This window comes from Anastrepha obliqua, chromosome 4, assembly GCF_027943255.1.
Source record: "Anastrepha obliqua isolate idAnaObli1 chromosome 4, idAnaObli1_1.0, whole genome shotgun sequence".
Lineage (NCBI taxonomy): Eukaryota > Metazoa > Arthropoda > Insecta > Diptera > Tephritidae > Anastrepha > Anastrepha obliqua.
In genome coordinates this window covers 97443110-97459571 of record NC_072895.1, presented here as the reverse complement: position 1 = coordinate 97459571, position 16462 = coordinate 97443110, and the positions used below count along the sequence as shown (strand labels likewise).

General features: G+C 36.9%; 1 protein-coding gene across 2 annotated transcripts in view; it reads left to right on the top strand.

Annotated features, from left to right (window-relative positions):
- The first annotated feature begins 783 nt into the window (after positions 1-783).
- Positions 784-16462, top strand: part of LOC129245582 (proton-coupled amino acid transporter-like protein pathetic) — a 65720-nt gene continuing 50041 nt past the window's right edge. Inside the window, exon 1 of one of the 2 annotated variants that reach the window (XM_054883841.1) lies at positions 784-997. The gene's annotated coding sequence lies outside the window, so the exon portion shown is untranslated. Of the gene's footprint in view, positions 1301-16462 lie in introns of both variants that reach the window. The other variant, XM_054883840.1, reaches the window with a different exon arrangement.

Sequence of the window (16462 nt, the reverse complement as noted above, 5' to 3'; positions counted from 1 at the left end):
AAATTTTAAAGTGCAAGGGCTTGTTTTAGTACTAAGAGTTCAGCTGCAAATTTCTGGCGCTCAAAATATTAAAGCCAAACTTTTTTACTAAATTTTAAATGAGTACTAAGTGTTATTCGATGTTCTAGAAATGGTGGAACTAAGGATATTAAAACCGAAGTACTAAATTTGAAGTGAATACTAAGAAGTGCTCTTGGTTATGATCTAAATATTTGGTATTAAAATACATTAATACTATTCGGTTCTCTACTGTTTTAGTACTAAAAGTTCAGTAAAAAATAAAAACTCAGCAAAACTGTTCTACGAAAGGAAAAAATGTTGTAGTTCTATCTGGAAAAAAGTAATCTATAACTTATAAATACGCGTATTTTTTGAATCACCAAATTTCCACAAGTTTTCTCAAATAAACAAAACTTTAAGTCCATATTTTTCTCAACTTGACACACCGTGCAACATTCCAATAATGTACAAAACTTTGTAAACGCTCATTACTTCCCTCAACGTACACGCTGCTCAATTACATTACCTTCATCAGTTCATACATCAATCACTCATAAGCCGCTGCCACATACCACTCTACGTCAGCCACCTTATTCGGCGATTCACCTGACTGACCGCCAGTTTATTGCGCTGCAGAGTAGCAGCTTTGCTGGCAGCACATGCACACAGCTGTTTCATGAAAGCATCGTCATTTGACGCTTGCAGCTTAGCAGCAGCTTCGCAGCTTAGAGAGTAGTCATAATTTTCGCCAACACCGTTGTAGCGATATCAGTCACCAAACGATCGTGCTATCGTTAACAACACATCAAGAAAAAGTCGCGCGTCACAGATGAACGAAAATCCAGTAAAAAAGTAGACAACACAATAAAAAATAATCGAAACGCGTGTGCGGTACCATATAAAGTTGGTGACCAACAAGATATATTGGCAAGAGGACGAACTTGGACGAAAGAAAAAACAAACGCTGCCTTGTTTGAGAGTGGATCGTTTTAAAAAGGTGAACAAGTGCGTGTGTATTTGTGACTGCGTGAATTAAGTATTTTAAAAGGTGGTGTTGAAATTGTTTCAAAGAAAAGATGCAGGAAGAAGCTAATAAAATTTAAAAATTTAATAAAATTCAATTTTTTTAAAATTTGGTTGAAACCAATTTTGCTTCTTAAATAACGCATCGAGAAACCAACTTAAAAAAAAAATTATAAAAGAATTAAGCCAAAGCAAAGAAAATTCAAAAACTGAAAATTTTAGTAAAAATTTAAAAACAAAAAACGGCTGAACGTTTTTAACGGACACATAAGCACAAGTGAGCAAATACATACAATTCTATAACTACAATTAAAATTTATTATTAGTAATGATCGAAATTTTTTTTTTAATTATAATTTTTTAAGTTTTGTTTACCTTCTGCAGCAACGAGATTATTAAAGTATTATAAAAGACAGAGCATAGTAAAAACACCGTTTTACAACACTCAATTTTAGACATACTTGGCGCGTGGCGGTAAACAAAGCGCTTAATTTTAGTTATTTTTTTATAATCCTAATAAACCGTTATAATCAATTTTTATTGGCACAATTTTTCATGTACTGTTATTTACTTATATAAAATTTAGTGCTTTAAAGTAGTATAATTTAATTGGGCAATTTGGTGTAGCAAAGACAATGAGTAATATCACAACGTAGTGAAATTCAAAATTTCTGCATTATAAAATTCTATGTATGTAAGTTCATTGTTTAGAAAAGGAAGTATGATAAAAATAAATATAGCTAAAATATGATAAAAACATTTGAAGAAAGGCGACTAACTAGAATTATAAAGTTGAACTGATCTACCCAATTAACGTCCAACTCTATACTCCTAAAGGTGGCCTTAGTAACTAATCTTTGGAAATTAACCTACCAACGTGGGACTTCTTATGCAGTTTCGGACTAGAGAAGAACGGGGTGAAGTGATATTACCATCTACATCGATGTTTCGATCTGATAGAATACACCCGATGCCGGTAGTTCCCCTGAGCAGATAGCCGTAGCCGAATGGGTTGGTGCGTGACTATCGTTTAGAATTCGGAGAGAGTGTAGGCTGGAGTCTCTGTGAAACACCAAAATGAAGAAAAAGTTTTTTCTAATAGCGATCGCCCCTTGGCAGGCAATGGCAAACCTCCGAGTGTATTTCTGCAATGGAAAAGCTCCTCATAAAAAATATCTGCCGTTCGGAGTCGGCTTGAAACTGTAGGTCCCTCCATTTGTGGAACAACATGAAGACGCATACCACAAATAGGAGGAGGAGCTCGACCAAACAACTAAGAACCAACACCGCGCCAATTATTTATTTATTTAGATCAGGTAGTCATACAAGTTGCCATATAGGTTAGATAGTAATGGTTGCCCAGAGAGTGGGCCCACTTGGACGAACGAAGTTTGGTTCATCCTTTGTGATATTATTGCAAGAGGGAAAAATAGGTGAAGGAAAAAACGATAGGACGAAAAGGAGAGGGGTGGAGAGGATTGAGTATTTGTGGACTAGGAACGGTGACTAATTTGCGGTTGTGTTAGCCGTTTTGTGCTGCTGATGATGTTCATCGGATTTTTCAGCAGGTGTAGGAAAGAAGTGATGCTTAAATCTTAGTCCCACGAGAGCGGGGCAGCTAAGGCGCAGGTGCTGAGATGATTCCACATCATCCTCCATACAGCTGATGCAAAAAGGACTCGAAGTAATTCTGAGTCTTGCGGCATGTATGTAGACCCCGCGGATAGTGCCCCGTGTTGCGCACAAAATTTGAGAGCTGAGATTTTGTCATCCTCAGAATATCCCTCGAACTCCTCCGATCCAAACGTGGCCAGAAAGATTTCGCGACATTACACGTCTGTGTACTTGCCCAGCGCTCGCTTAGTTGGTGCAAAGCCCATCTTTCCAGGAGCAGAGCGCAAGTTGTCAAGGGGATCCCGATCCTATCCTTTTGCGGGCCGACTACCTCACAGGTCCCTTGTCTGACCAGCTCGCCGGCTTTGCAGTTTCCAGCAATCTCACTATGACCAGTTATCCAGATTATCTTAATGTCGAAGAATTCTGATGCAATCGAAAGTGAGACCAGGCATTCCCTGTTTTTCGGGTACACCATCCCTAGGGCCCTAATTGCCACTTGGCTATTGGAGTAAATATTTACCTTCTTAACAGTTACTACGCAAGTAAGTAGCCATATAACTGCATCCGATTCAAATAGAGAATTTCGCTGGAGGGAAGCCTGTGCGGTTCAAACTGAAAGTGAATCAGTGAAATGGATCGGAGCGTCGCAGCAAGTGCATACAGTTGCAACGGGTGTTTTTTAAGAGATTGGGAACTTAAAATCATAATAGAAAACGGGAATATTGTTAGAATAATTTTTATTTTATTGTTTGTTTTTATCTGTTAGATAATTTCATGGCATTTATTTTTTTACTTTGATATCCGGCATATATCCGCCGCGGCTACGAGTTATTTGGCCATTCAGTCGGCCCAATTTTGGAGTACTTCTTCCGATAAATCTGAATAATAAATCTAAATGTAGCTCAATCAGTGGAAATAATTGCCATTTGGCTTCAATTCTTGCACGAACTGTATTTTATCGGCACGTAAGCTTAGATCCTTACGTAACCTTTTTCGCGTAGTCGATGGACAAAGGCCAACAAGTTGAGAACTACGGCGAATCGAAATTTCGGCGATGTTGTTGTTGTTGTTGTAGTAGCATATGCATTCCTCATATATGTGCGCGGAATGTTGCTACAGTGACGATCCTTGGCCGGATATAAATCGGGGTCATTTCGGTAACGTAGAACCGAGTGTCGTAAGAACGCACATTCCGGCGTGTTCTTTAATACTTCGCTCTATGAAATTCGCGAACAGATTTATTTGTTTCAAAATGAATTTCCACAATTTGGAAGCGTTGTTCTGGCGTTAAACGATTCATGATGACTTGCCAAACTTTACTGAGCAGAAATGCCGTTCTCAGCTGTCAAACCATAGTTATCGATATCGAACGCTTCGCTGGAAAAATATTTTGCACTGATTTACTGCGGGTATTTGAACATAATTCGAAAATTAATGGACATCCTTTTATGAAAAAATATCTCAAAAAGGTGCTTCTCACAAAAGACACAAATAAAAAGTAGATTTCCCAAAAGTTTTGAACCAAAAAATATAATCCGTTCTAAAAAATTGTATCCTAATTAAAAAAAAAAAATTCTCACAGATCTCAAAAATAACTAGGATAGGTTAGGTTTGGCAGCCGCATCGCACATAGAGTCAGCGATACCACTTAGACTACGAAATGGATCCGTTGTGAGCCGCAGGGGCTGGGCTACATTTCCCTTTCCATATTGAACCATCCTGAGCTTTTGACAAAGCGTAAAATGAACATAGATAATCTATATTCATTAAGAAGTAGGATCTTAAATATCGGTTCCTGCTTCGGGCTAGAGCTGGGCATGTGCCAAAAAGGAGTTAAATTGTTTCCAATTCCTTCTCATTCCTGTAGCTACGACAGAGACAATGTCCTGTGAGGGCCCCTACTAAGGTCCTGATTTGAAGTGTACTCAATTTTATAATATTCGTAGACAGACGTAGATTTAGCCTTGGCCATGTTTGCCTAGCGATTTCATATGTTTTCGTACTAGTCCATCTTTGATTTACAGTACTGATTTGTGCGTCCTTAATAAGAAAAAATAACAAATTTTTTTTTTTCAATTTCTTCAGTACACTTCTTATTTTACTCAAGCATGGTAGGTAGGTAGCTAAGATGGCAAGAGTACCCCAGGTACACTACAAGTAGCACTTACGTGCCGTTTTGATACCATAATGTGGACCACTACCTGTGAAAGGATTTCGAGAGGAGAGAAAACCGTCTACAGCCATCCAGTGCTATTGATGTAACGGAGGAGAGAAAAAGGATCTAGGCTGGAGAATTTCTTCAAGTCATCCCCAAAGGGCACGCTAAGGAATCTCAAGCGCCTAGCCGCCAGAGTCGGACATTTACAGAGAAAGTGTACCACAGTCTCTTTCTCTGCAGGATCCACACAGCTTCTGCAATAGGGGTTGTACGGAATTCCAAGCTTCTCCGCATGAGTGCCGATCACCCAGTCACCAGTGAACACCACAACGAGTTTGGAAATTGAATGGCGGGGGATCCCCTTTAAGCGTTCTATTTCTATCGTATTGGGGCCATAGTGCTTTTGAAATAGCACACGATGAGACAGACCTCCATCTGTCTTGCGCTTTAGAAAGAAATTGTGTAGTTTCACTTTAACGACGGCCAAGGGGATACCGATGTCTGCGAAGGGGACAGCTGGAACCGGTTCTGTCGACCCCTTCCTGGCAAGCTCATCGGCAATTTCATTTTCCTCTATATTCCTGTGCCCAGGAACCCAGATAAGGCAAATGTTTCCTGCACGTTCGAGACGTTTGAGTTCCTCCTTACAGGAGTTCACGAGAAGAGAGCTGCAATACGGCGACGACAGTGCCTTGATTGCAGCTTGACTATCGGAAAAAATATTAATGTCTCCCTCCCAACAGCGATCCCGAAGCATTTTGCATACCTGCAGGATCGCGATGACCTCTGCTTTAAAAACACTGCTTGTTTCCGGCAGTTTAAAGGAGATCGAAATGCTGGCTGATTTAGAGTAAACCCCCGTTCCCACTTCAAACTCCATTTTGGATCCGTTAATGAAAACAGAGGTATCTATATCCGTACCGATAGCCCTAGTACAACCCTCAAAGCACAGTTTGCGGATGGAGAGGTCAGTGCGAATAACAGAGAAGGAAGGGGAGATTTGCTTCAAGATGCTACTATATTCAAGCATATAAATGAACGAATTTTTAGAAGCATTGATAAATCCAAAATACTTGGCAAATCACTTGACATGGAATCGCCCAGCAAAGGCTTCGAAGATTGTGAAAGCGAGAGTGGTAAAATAGTTCGTATGCTGCCGACACCAATTCTTATTGTTCTTGTAGCAACATAAAACATACATACCCTTATAAGTTTTCGGTGAGTACTGCTGTCATTTTGACAATCTTTAGCCGAATTTGAATCCGGATTGTTTCGGTGACATATGGCGTAGACGGATGACTATAAGTAGAACCAACTGTCTAGGGAAAAGTCAATTGAATTCCTTTTCTCTTACATGGTTTTATACAATTTTCCGGCTTGGGTGAAAATCAAAAAAATGTCGTCAATTGTCTCTCCTCTGCGAAGCTAAGCTGGCAATTTATACCAAGCGCAGACAACCCCCTCTGAACTTAGCCTATCCACTGAGTTCCCGTGCATTACTCGATAGGTGCCAAATCGAGAGATCTTTTTAAGCGTCATCGCCATCTTTGTTCAACGCCGAGGAGCACATTTTCCCACCACTAACCAGAAACTTACTAGCTGAGGGATGTTACTTCATTAAAAATTTATGAGGAATGTTTTTTATCCATTTCTTATCAATATTTTCTAGTGCAAATTCGAACTGGTTTTCAGTGGTTTTGCGTCACGTTTTTTGTTTCAGCGTGTTTCTTTACTGTTTAGCACTAAGCTAATAGCAGTTAGGTACTCGAAGAAAATCATCAACAAAATAATTCATGTATTTTAAATTATATGAAAAATTACACTCTTAATGCTTATTAGTTGAAGCCAGTATACTTTCAGTCAAACTTCTACCAGGAATCCGAAATTCTTTCATATAAGAGGTGGGCTAATTCATGAATTTCTTCCGGAAGGGTAAAAAGTGAATAGCGACAAGTAGCCACTTAGTCATTTTAACGACTCTGCGTACAATGTATCGCGCGAACCATGCCGAACTTTAAGGAAAAATAAACCACAAACATCAGCGATTAGCCGCCATAGTCATCAGACTTGCCACTGTATGATTTTTTCTATTTACCATTTCCATTTCCATTTTCTGATACTCGCTTATCGGACATATCGCTTACATATAAAAATTTGCTCAAAAATAGAAAAATGTGAGCAAATGATGAGGGTTTCTTTAAAAACATATATAATACGAGGTGTGCTCGAAAAGTATGTAACTTCTCAGAAATTAATCTTTCTAATAAAGCAGCCAAACACTTACAGAAGTGTGCGCGCCAATTATTTATTTGTTTTTAATAAAGCGGAACTCACTCAAAAATTTCGATTTATAGAACTTTAAAAAAAAAACAGCGAGCAGCTTATATTTTACATCGCTTCACAAGGGAAGCATTTTCAAGTCGACAAAATACATTTGGAAGATTAACTGAAAATTGTCTGCTTCATTTACATTTCAGTTCGCTTGAATGCATTTATTTTTAGGTATAAAATATTTATTCTTTTCTTTGCACTTTTGTGACTTTATTTATGTTGATGATTAATTACTATTGCTTTTAAAGCAAATATTTAAAACCACATTTTCAATGTCATGCATTATTTGATTAAATGACGTTAATTAAAATATTGCGCATAGTCATTAAAAGAACAACAAAAATCTCGCTTTAAAGCATACGGAAATTAAAATCGAAAACTTTAGCAAAAAAGTATCCCTTAATAATAAATTCCTAGTATTTGTATAGTGCCAGGGGTGGGAAGTGTGTCAATTGTACATATGTACACGCATGTACGTATAACTAAAATTACAACAACAAAAATCGCGAATAATGATTTTGTTATGTTTGTACAAATGTTACTCATTCAAAATTTGCCTATCAACGGGAAATATGTATGCTAATGTTAATTACAGGCCATGTAATGTTGATTACAGACCATTGGATTTTACTGCAGCTCATGCAAATATGAAACGCTGTAAAGCGCCAAATCTGTTAGAAGCACAAAGAGCACTGAATGTATGGTTGTAACATTTTAACTATTTTTTATATTGATTTGAAAAACTGTTTCTGTCTGAGTCATTATATTCGTGTGAAGACGGGTCTAATCGACGCAAATAGCTTAAAATTCGAACGCTGTAAAATGAACTAAAAAATGATGACAAAAAATCAAGTATTCTGTGTTGAGTTTTTAAGAAATTTAACCTTTATTCATAATTTATGGTAGGATTTTTTTTATTTTAGCTATATAAAAGTTAGCACTTGTATAAACAAATAAATAAATAAAGTGCCTAGACAAACGAGTTTTCTAAAATTTATATTTTTTAAAAGATTTGTATTTCGCCATCTTCGAAATAAAAATACAGCTGATGTGTTAATGAGTAACAAGGGCGCAACTTTTTTTTTATCTTTATGACGATGATACTTGGAAATATGCGATAATTTGTCTCATTGTCATGAAAAATTGTCATTTCATGATTAGCTGCAAATAGTTAAAGGGTTAACCGCAAAAATATTTGCACTAAAATTTTGATCTGATTACCGCTTTCAGTAGAATTAATATATAAATTTAAATTTGAAAATACTTCGTATTAAAGGGTATTTCAAAAGACGCGCCTAGATATTGTTTAAAAAAAAAATTAAAAATAAAATTAAAAAAATTAAAAATAAAATTAAAAAAATTAAAAATAAAATTAAAAAAATGAAGGTTTAACTAATTTTTATTTCAAACCATAATTTGTGAAAAATGAATTTAAATTATTTAAATGCGAGCACATCTACAGGTTGTCATACGAGAACTAAAGTTTTCAATGACTCGCTCACACATTAACGCATTGAGTTCTGCAATCTCAATCCGAATGTTGTGTTTCAGCTCTGAGCTCATTGTTGGCTTATTCACATAGTCTTTACTGCTCAAAAATCCCAAGTCTGGTCTGCCAATCCTTTTTCTATCGATCACAGAATCAGTTGCTTGGAATTATTTCAACAACATTTGAATTGTCGACTCTTTCGGACGATTATTTTCACCAAAAAAAATCACGAATTTTACGATATATTGTTCTTAAATATTGACCATTTCCATAATATTTTCAATAATTTGAACGCGTTGTTTTATCATGTAAAATTGTATAGCTACAAGCGAAGATGACATAATGAAAGGTGTCGGTGGTGGAATTATTCACCACTGCCAGCTAGGCGCCACTTTTTAAAAATTCTTCATATGAGACATGACGCTTATATTTTGAAATCAGAAAAAAAAAATTAGTTTCGATCAGCGCCTAATTACTTCCAAAATTGGCCACGCAAAGAAAGGCACACTTGACTATGTTGTTAAACATAATTTTTTTTTTTTGTTTTTGACGTGATAACGTCTTATAATTCGATTTAGCCGGCTGCACGCACGAAAAAATGTATCGTTACCTTGCTCATTTGTCGTTACCTTGCTCATTTGCCGTTACCTTGAATGAACTGCAAGCGAAAGCGCGGAACGAACGACAAAGCAAACAAAGCAAACGAACGGCAACGTTCGACACCTTGCTCTCTCCTACTTAAGTGAGCGTATATGTGTATGCATATGCGCATATGTACATATATAAATTCACTTATTTGTATTTGCATATGCCTTCTTATTGATTATTATTAATTTGATTTACTTGAAGAATTTAAAATAAAACCAAGTTTGTTAATAATACCTCTTGTTTTAATGTTATTATTATTAATTTTTTTATTATATATGAAGGAAAAAATGTATGGTAATATTTACCATATACCTTATAAGATATGTTGTATACTAATATATGTATATAAACATGCATATACATATACAATTTAGCGCAATTTTCAAAAAGAACAAATCTATATGTAAAGATGCATACAAGTCATATGGGCATATCAAATATACGAATCTATTCCGTACGCAAGCAAATGCAAGCTAATGTGCTTGAACTGCAAGCGACAGCGCGGAACGAACGACAAAGAGCACAATCGGCCTCCGCGTTCGGCAACGTTCGACATCTGGCTCTGTCCTACTTGGGTGAGCATATATATGTATGTATATGCCCATATGTAGGTATATAAATTCACATATTTGTATTTGCATATGCCTTCTTCCTGTGTGCATGGTAATGAACCATTTCTCTGTTGAGAATAGGACGATGATAGAAAAAGTAGGAAATGAAAGGGAGTGTTTCGAGTGTAAAGTGTCTTGAAAAAGGCAAATCGATGATGATGCCTCTTAGTGTTGTTGACTTATTAAAGTCTGATACACAATCGAAATTGAAGATATCTTTCATGAATTTGATAAATGTTTCGTAATTTTTCACGTTTGTGTAAATGTAACTTGACCTATTCCATTGCAATTCCATTTACCTCCTTCTCTATATGCATACAAAATATCACTCAAACACATAAAATTAAAATTTTCTTTTGAAAAATGCAACCATTCAATAAGTATTTTCTTATGACGTTGTCACGTTAAACTATCGTCAGTAAACCGACTTTACAGGCAACCTCTTTTTTGCTCTCAAAACCAATTTTTATGGTAACAGATGAGTTTTAAGTATCTGAAACTTGGCACTAGTTCTAGCACTCCTTCCTTCAGATGAATAATAGCTGAACATTCAATTTAGTGATGACTGCGTGGCACCAAGACTTAACTCTTGATTCAAGTCTCTTCTCTATTAACGATGAATTTCATAATTGTCTAATAGTCAGAAATAAGCTCTTTACAGTTGTTAAAATGGCGCACCGCTTCAAAGACATTCAGTGTTTTTGTCTTCAAAAGAGATCAGACGTGCCTGTGGCCCATAGGTGTTTCCAGATACTAAAAATTAAATACATTTTTTTTTTTTTTTTTCAGAAATAACATACCCTCGTGGTTTAAAATAGGAACCCCTTAAACTTCAATTCAATCACTAGTACAAAAATAGACTCAGTAGCTACCGATAATTGTTGCGGAATTCACTTTCGATTATATTCCACTTCCTTGATTTTTGGTCCAACTGGTGCTATCCATATGTAAAGAACCACACCTTAGTATTCATTTCAAAATATAGATACATATTCCTTACATATAGGCAAGCTGATCTGTAAACAGATCTCACTTAGACCTCTAGGGTCCATTGTGTTGCCAGTGCGATGTGTTAGGAGTCGAATCCTTATTTTATGTAATTCGTGATGCATGTTTTCGCGAGTTTTAGCAAGTCGTTCAGCCTTTTGTCAGCAATATCCTGCAAGGATGAAAATATGCTAATCCTAGGCAAATTTTTTTCGAGTCCAGGGCCGTAGAGAGCATATCCGGGCCCCGGGGGAATATTGTAAATGCGGGCCCTTTCCAATTATGTCTAATTCATATAATTCGAATTACTCTCAAGTCCGGGCCCCTCTGAGAACTCCGGGCCCGGGGTAAAAAGTCCCCGATCCCCCCATCTCGTCGGGCCTGGTCGAGTCCTACAAAAAGCAGGACAGTGGTAATATAGGGGTTCTAAAGAACATGTGTTACACTCATCATTGTGGACTAATCCCATTTTGGCTGCGTGATGTTGGGTGATACAGTGTCCCGTCAGTACTCCAACCTGTATTTTACAGTCTCTTCTAGATCGTGATAAAATAAAGTTTGTAGTTTTCGTATTCCCAGTTCTTAGGCAACTTTGTACGAGGTTGAGTGTTCCTATATTACGGATCAACATTTCCAGAGCTAGTTCCTCATTTAGTTCCTTTTTCAGAGAAGAAAGTGATAAGTATATATCTGACGTGCTCAATCTCGGCAAGCAAATACCTGCCTTAGCGAGCTCATCGAATCTCTAATTTCCTTCTACTCTTTGTGCACTGGTATCCAATAGAGTTCATCCATTTTTGATCTGCATTGTTGAACACATTTCGAGTTAGTGCAAGTAGCCATAATTGCTGTAAGAGCCGCTTGGCTATCAATGAAAATGTTTGTCCGAGTATTAAGAGGGGTTAATTCCAGAGCCCTATGTGGCCCTATGTTCCGCACTGGAACTCTAGCAATTTATGATGATGATGATGAATTCCAGAGCCAATTCAGCTGCTTTTTTTGCGGCATAGATTTCAGCATGAAATATATGTACTGATAGATTTTGGGGATCGAATTGCGACCATATACGAGGTGTGTTCAAAAAGTATCGCAGGTTACGTATATTCGAATATCGATTTTTTTGTACTCATATCTCTCACTTATGCCGACGAGTTCGGCCATTTTGAATGTTCAATTACTTGTTGACAGCTGCTTTGCTTGCACGTGTTTCGGCTCGTCTTCGATTTTTACCTATTCAAAAAGATGGATTAAAGAACCTGTATTAAATTTTGTGTGAAAAACGAAATTAAGTGTGCGGATGCATTCCGAATGTTGACTGTGTCATACGGAGAAGCTGCTTTGGACCAAAGCAACGTTTATCGGTGGTATAAAATGTTCTCAGAAGGCGTGCCAGACGCCCGAGCACTTCAACAACAGACGAAAAAATTGATGAAGTGAAAAAAATGGTATTGGCCAATTGTCGAATCACCGTTAGAGAAGTTGCTGAGGACCTAGACATATCGATTGGCTCGTGCCATTCGATTTTTTTCAATCATTTGGGCATGCGACGGGTCGCCGCAAAATTCGTACCAAAACTGCTCAATTTCGACCAAAAGCACCATCGCATGAACATTGCTAATGAGTTTTTGGACTCTGTCCGCGACGACCCAAATTTGCTCCAGAGGGTCATAATTGGTGACGAATCGTGGGTTTATGGATATGACGGGGAAACCAAAGCTCAATCATCTCAATGGAAGCTGTCGCATGAACCAAGATCGAAAAAAGTGCGTCAAGTTCGGTCGAATGTAAAAGTTTTGCTAACCGTTTTCTTCGATTGCAGAGGCATTGTGCGTCATGATATCTTGTCACAGGGTTAAACGGTCAATAAGGAATATTACCTGCAAGTTATGCGCAATTTGCGCTAAGCAATCTGGCAGCAACGCCCGGATTTGTGGAAGAACAAAAATTGGCCCCTGCATCACGAAAACGCCCCTGCTCACACATCGTTGCTTGTGCGCGACTTTTTGGCCAAAAACAACACACTAATGATGCCACAGCCACCGTATTCCCCAGATCTGGCCCAATGTGACTTTTTCTTGCCCCCGAAACTGAAGAGGCCCATGAAAGGACGACGCTACGCTACGATTGACGAGATAAAGACGGCATCGAAGGAGGAGCTGAACAGGATAAAAAAATGATTTTGTGAAGTGCTTCGAAGTTTGTTAGAAAAAACGTTGGCCCAAGTGCATAATATCCAATGGGGATTACTTTGAAGGAGACAAAATAGATATTAATGATTAAATAAATAATTTTTGAAAAAACACAAAATTCACGATACTTTTTGAACACACCTCGTATGTACATATAATCTTCTCCAATTTGTAGAGCGCGTCTAGATATTGTTCACCGAATGCAAAGATCTACAGTTTTACACCACCTCCGGCCACCAGCCTCAGAAATACAGTCGGCCGATATTAGAATTTTTTTTTCACGAAATTTGATGTTTTATGTATTTTATTAACAGTGGAACTCGATGCCGACCCCTAACGAATGCTAATCACATACAAACTCATTCGGCTTCGGCGCCCGATTTAAATACTCTGTCCATTATTTGGATGTGGTGTGCCCGTTGGGGTGTTGGAGGAATGGAGAAATACACATTTTTCAAGTTGCAATAGCGGTACAAATCCCAGCTTTATTCTTAAAAGGATTGCAGTTTGTTGCAAGAGCTTAATCTGAAAGAATATGTAAGTTGCGCCGCCTTTTCCAGGGGTCTTCATATACATTTTCTTAAGACTATTAGCTGTACTGAAACCTGCTAGGTATTTCAAAGACATCAAATAAATAGAAGCCATTTCTACAGAACTGTGTGCCCACAAACGATATAAAAAAAATATCTCCTAGCCAGTTGCTCTTGACCTTTTACCCAATTTTGATATTGTAAGCAAAAATTTATCAATTCATTTCACTCGTTCTTGACCCTGTGCAGCGCGCAAGATTGGAAATCGCACAGTATTGCTGCACTTTTGGGGCACATACGCCGCTACATGCGTACACATGTACTTACATAAATACTCGTATGCATGTAAAGTATCTGTTTTGTTTCTCGTGCGTTTCTCACGTTCGTAAAAAATGTGCACCTTTAAAACGATTGATTTGTATCAGCTTAACTGTAATGACAGCTAGCGTTGATATCCATAATTTTCTGTTTCTCAAATTAACATATTTGCTGATTATTTTAATTATTTATTAACTTTGTAACCTGTCATTCAACTTTTGTGTGTTCTGATGGATTGTGAATATTAATGACAAATTGTTTAAATATTGCTGTAGAAGATATAGGGGCTTTACACAGCAGTGCACCGGGTGATTGCCGGGTAGAAAGTGTTAAGTCCATTTAGGCAATTTTGTTAATAGTAAACATAAAGGGTGTTTTTTTAGAGGTTAGGTTTTCAAGTTGGCACTACTTTTTTCGTAGATGGTCTTTTTGACAGCTGTCACTTGATTTATGCTCAGTTTGGTTTGCCATTAATAATGACTTTTTCGTTCCTGAATTGGACGATGTTGATGTGGACGACCTTTGGTTCCAACAAGACGGCGCTACATGCCATACAGCCAACGCAACAATCGATTTATTGAAGGAAACTTTTGGTGAGCGCATTATCTCGCGCCGTGGACCTGTGGCGTGGCCTCCAAGATCGTGCGATATAACACCGCTGGACTATTTCTTGTGGGGCTATGTAAAGTCGCTTGTCTACGCAGATAAGCCCGAGACGATTGACGTCTTGGAAGAGAATATTCGGCGCGTTATTGCTGACATACGGCCCCAATTGCTGCAAAAAGTGGTCGAAAATTGGACCTCTCGGCTGGAATTTATTCGAGCCAGCCGCGGCGGCCACTTGCCCGAAAACATTTTTAAAACATAATGGCAAACCCTTATCTTTATAATAAAGCTAAATTCTTGGCCATAACATTAAATTATATACGTTTTATTTCATCTTGAAAACCTAACCTCTAAAAAAACACCCTTTATTTGTATGTATGAACGTACATATCGTGAGTCTGCCAAAATAAAAGCACTTAGGAGCATTGCAAAAATACAAAACCAGTTAAAAATTAAATTTAATTTAAAATTAAAATTAAATTAAATTGTTTTCTCTTCATTAATTGAACCCCTGATTTTGAAAGTGTTAGAAGCCATATTTTGCTTGTTTCGAGATATTTAGAGTTTTGCGTTTTAAAGGATTAAAAAATATTTTTGTATTATGGAATATGATTTTTCCACAGTAAAGTAGTTCCAATAAACAAGTATTTACTATGATTGTGACATTTATAAGCATTTTTAAAAGGAAATGTGGTTTTGAAAGGTTGAAATGACTTATACCACTTTCAAAATTAACTGCATGGCTTTATAAATGACTTAAACCATCAATGAAACATTTTTATTAGTAATTAACATTTTATTCAAATTCCTTTCTTTGTAACTAAGTAAATTATTTATTAGTATTTAGGGAAATAATGGGTTTGTGAAAAATTGGTGGGATATAGGGTAGTAAATCCATCATATCTTCACGTTCTTCTTCTGTTATTGGTCTAATGGTTGTGTATAGTGGAAGCAAATCAATATCTTCGCATATACTACTTTGAATTCGGAATTGTCATCCAAGGAAGTTTTATAAAACATCTTATATGGAGCATTTATTAAAAATCTGATCCATTGTATTTTTAGCCAATACACAGCTGCTCCATTGATGTTTTTCTTTCTATTATTCGTTGATTCTTTTAGTTGTTCTGTACTACCAAAAATGGGTTTTCCTTTTTACATACTTCTATTAAATTATAATAATGCTCAGGTATGTAAAAATAATTCGATTTTTTAATTTTAGTTTCTATCAAACCAAAATTGCGATCATTTGGCAAAAACGAATGGCCGGATGCCAGAAATTTATGATCAACTGTTTCAAGATTATTATAAGATGACTGAACAATTTTTAACCAAATTAAAACTATGTTAAGGGGCGAGCCTGCTTTAGAGGCTTCAAAAAATCGTTTTTTCGTGGATTTTCTTGGGAAAGAAAGAAATATTCGATTGAAACGAAACTTTCAGGTTTCATTGTTATATATTTCAGCAGTCTTCTCAAATTTTTTCATTAAAATATATGTCATATTATGCCTGGTACAAGCAGTTTGCCGAGGCGCCTCGAGTGTGCATGTGTCGTGCGGCGGGAAAGATGCAGGCCGCAATTTTCATCAGAAACCAAGAGGCCAAAAAAAATTTTATTTTAGTATAGTATAACTTCTAGTTAAACCAAGAAAATTAAACAAAAAGTGAGAAATTCAACAATTTTTCGCTAATTAAAAAAAAAATCATTTGTTTGGAAAAGAAATTCACTTTAGATTGTTTAAAAAGTGGGTTAATCACAACTTTCTAAGTTTTTTTAGGTTAACTAGAAGATAATTTAATTCCTTTTTTAATAACTTTTTCCCTATCTTTCCCGCCAGCCATGAAAAATCGTAAAAATAAAAAACCGTGAAATCGCACTTCGAGCGATCCGGCCGCTCGTATACCTGCACAACGATTGCTCACAATTTCTTCTGTAATTCCGAAAATATTTTGAA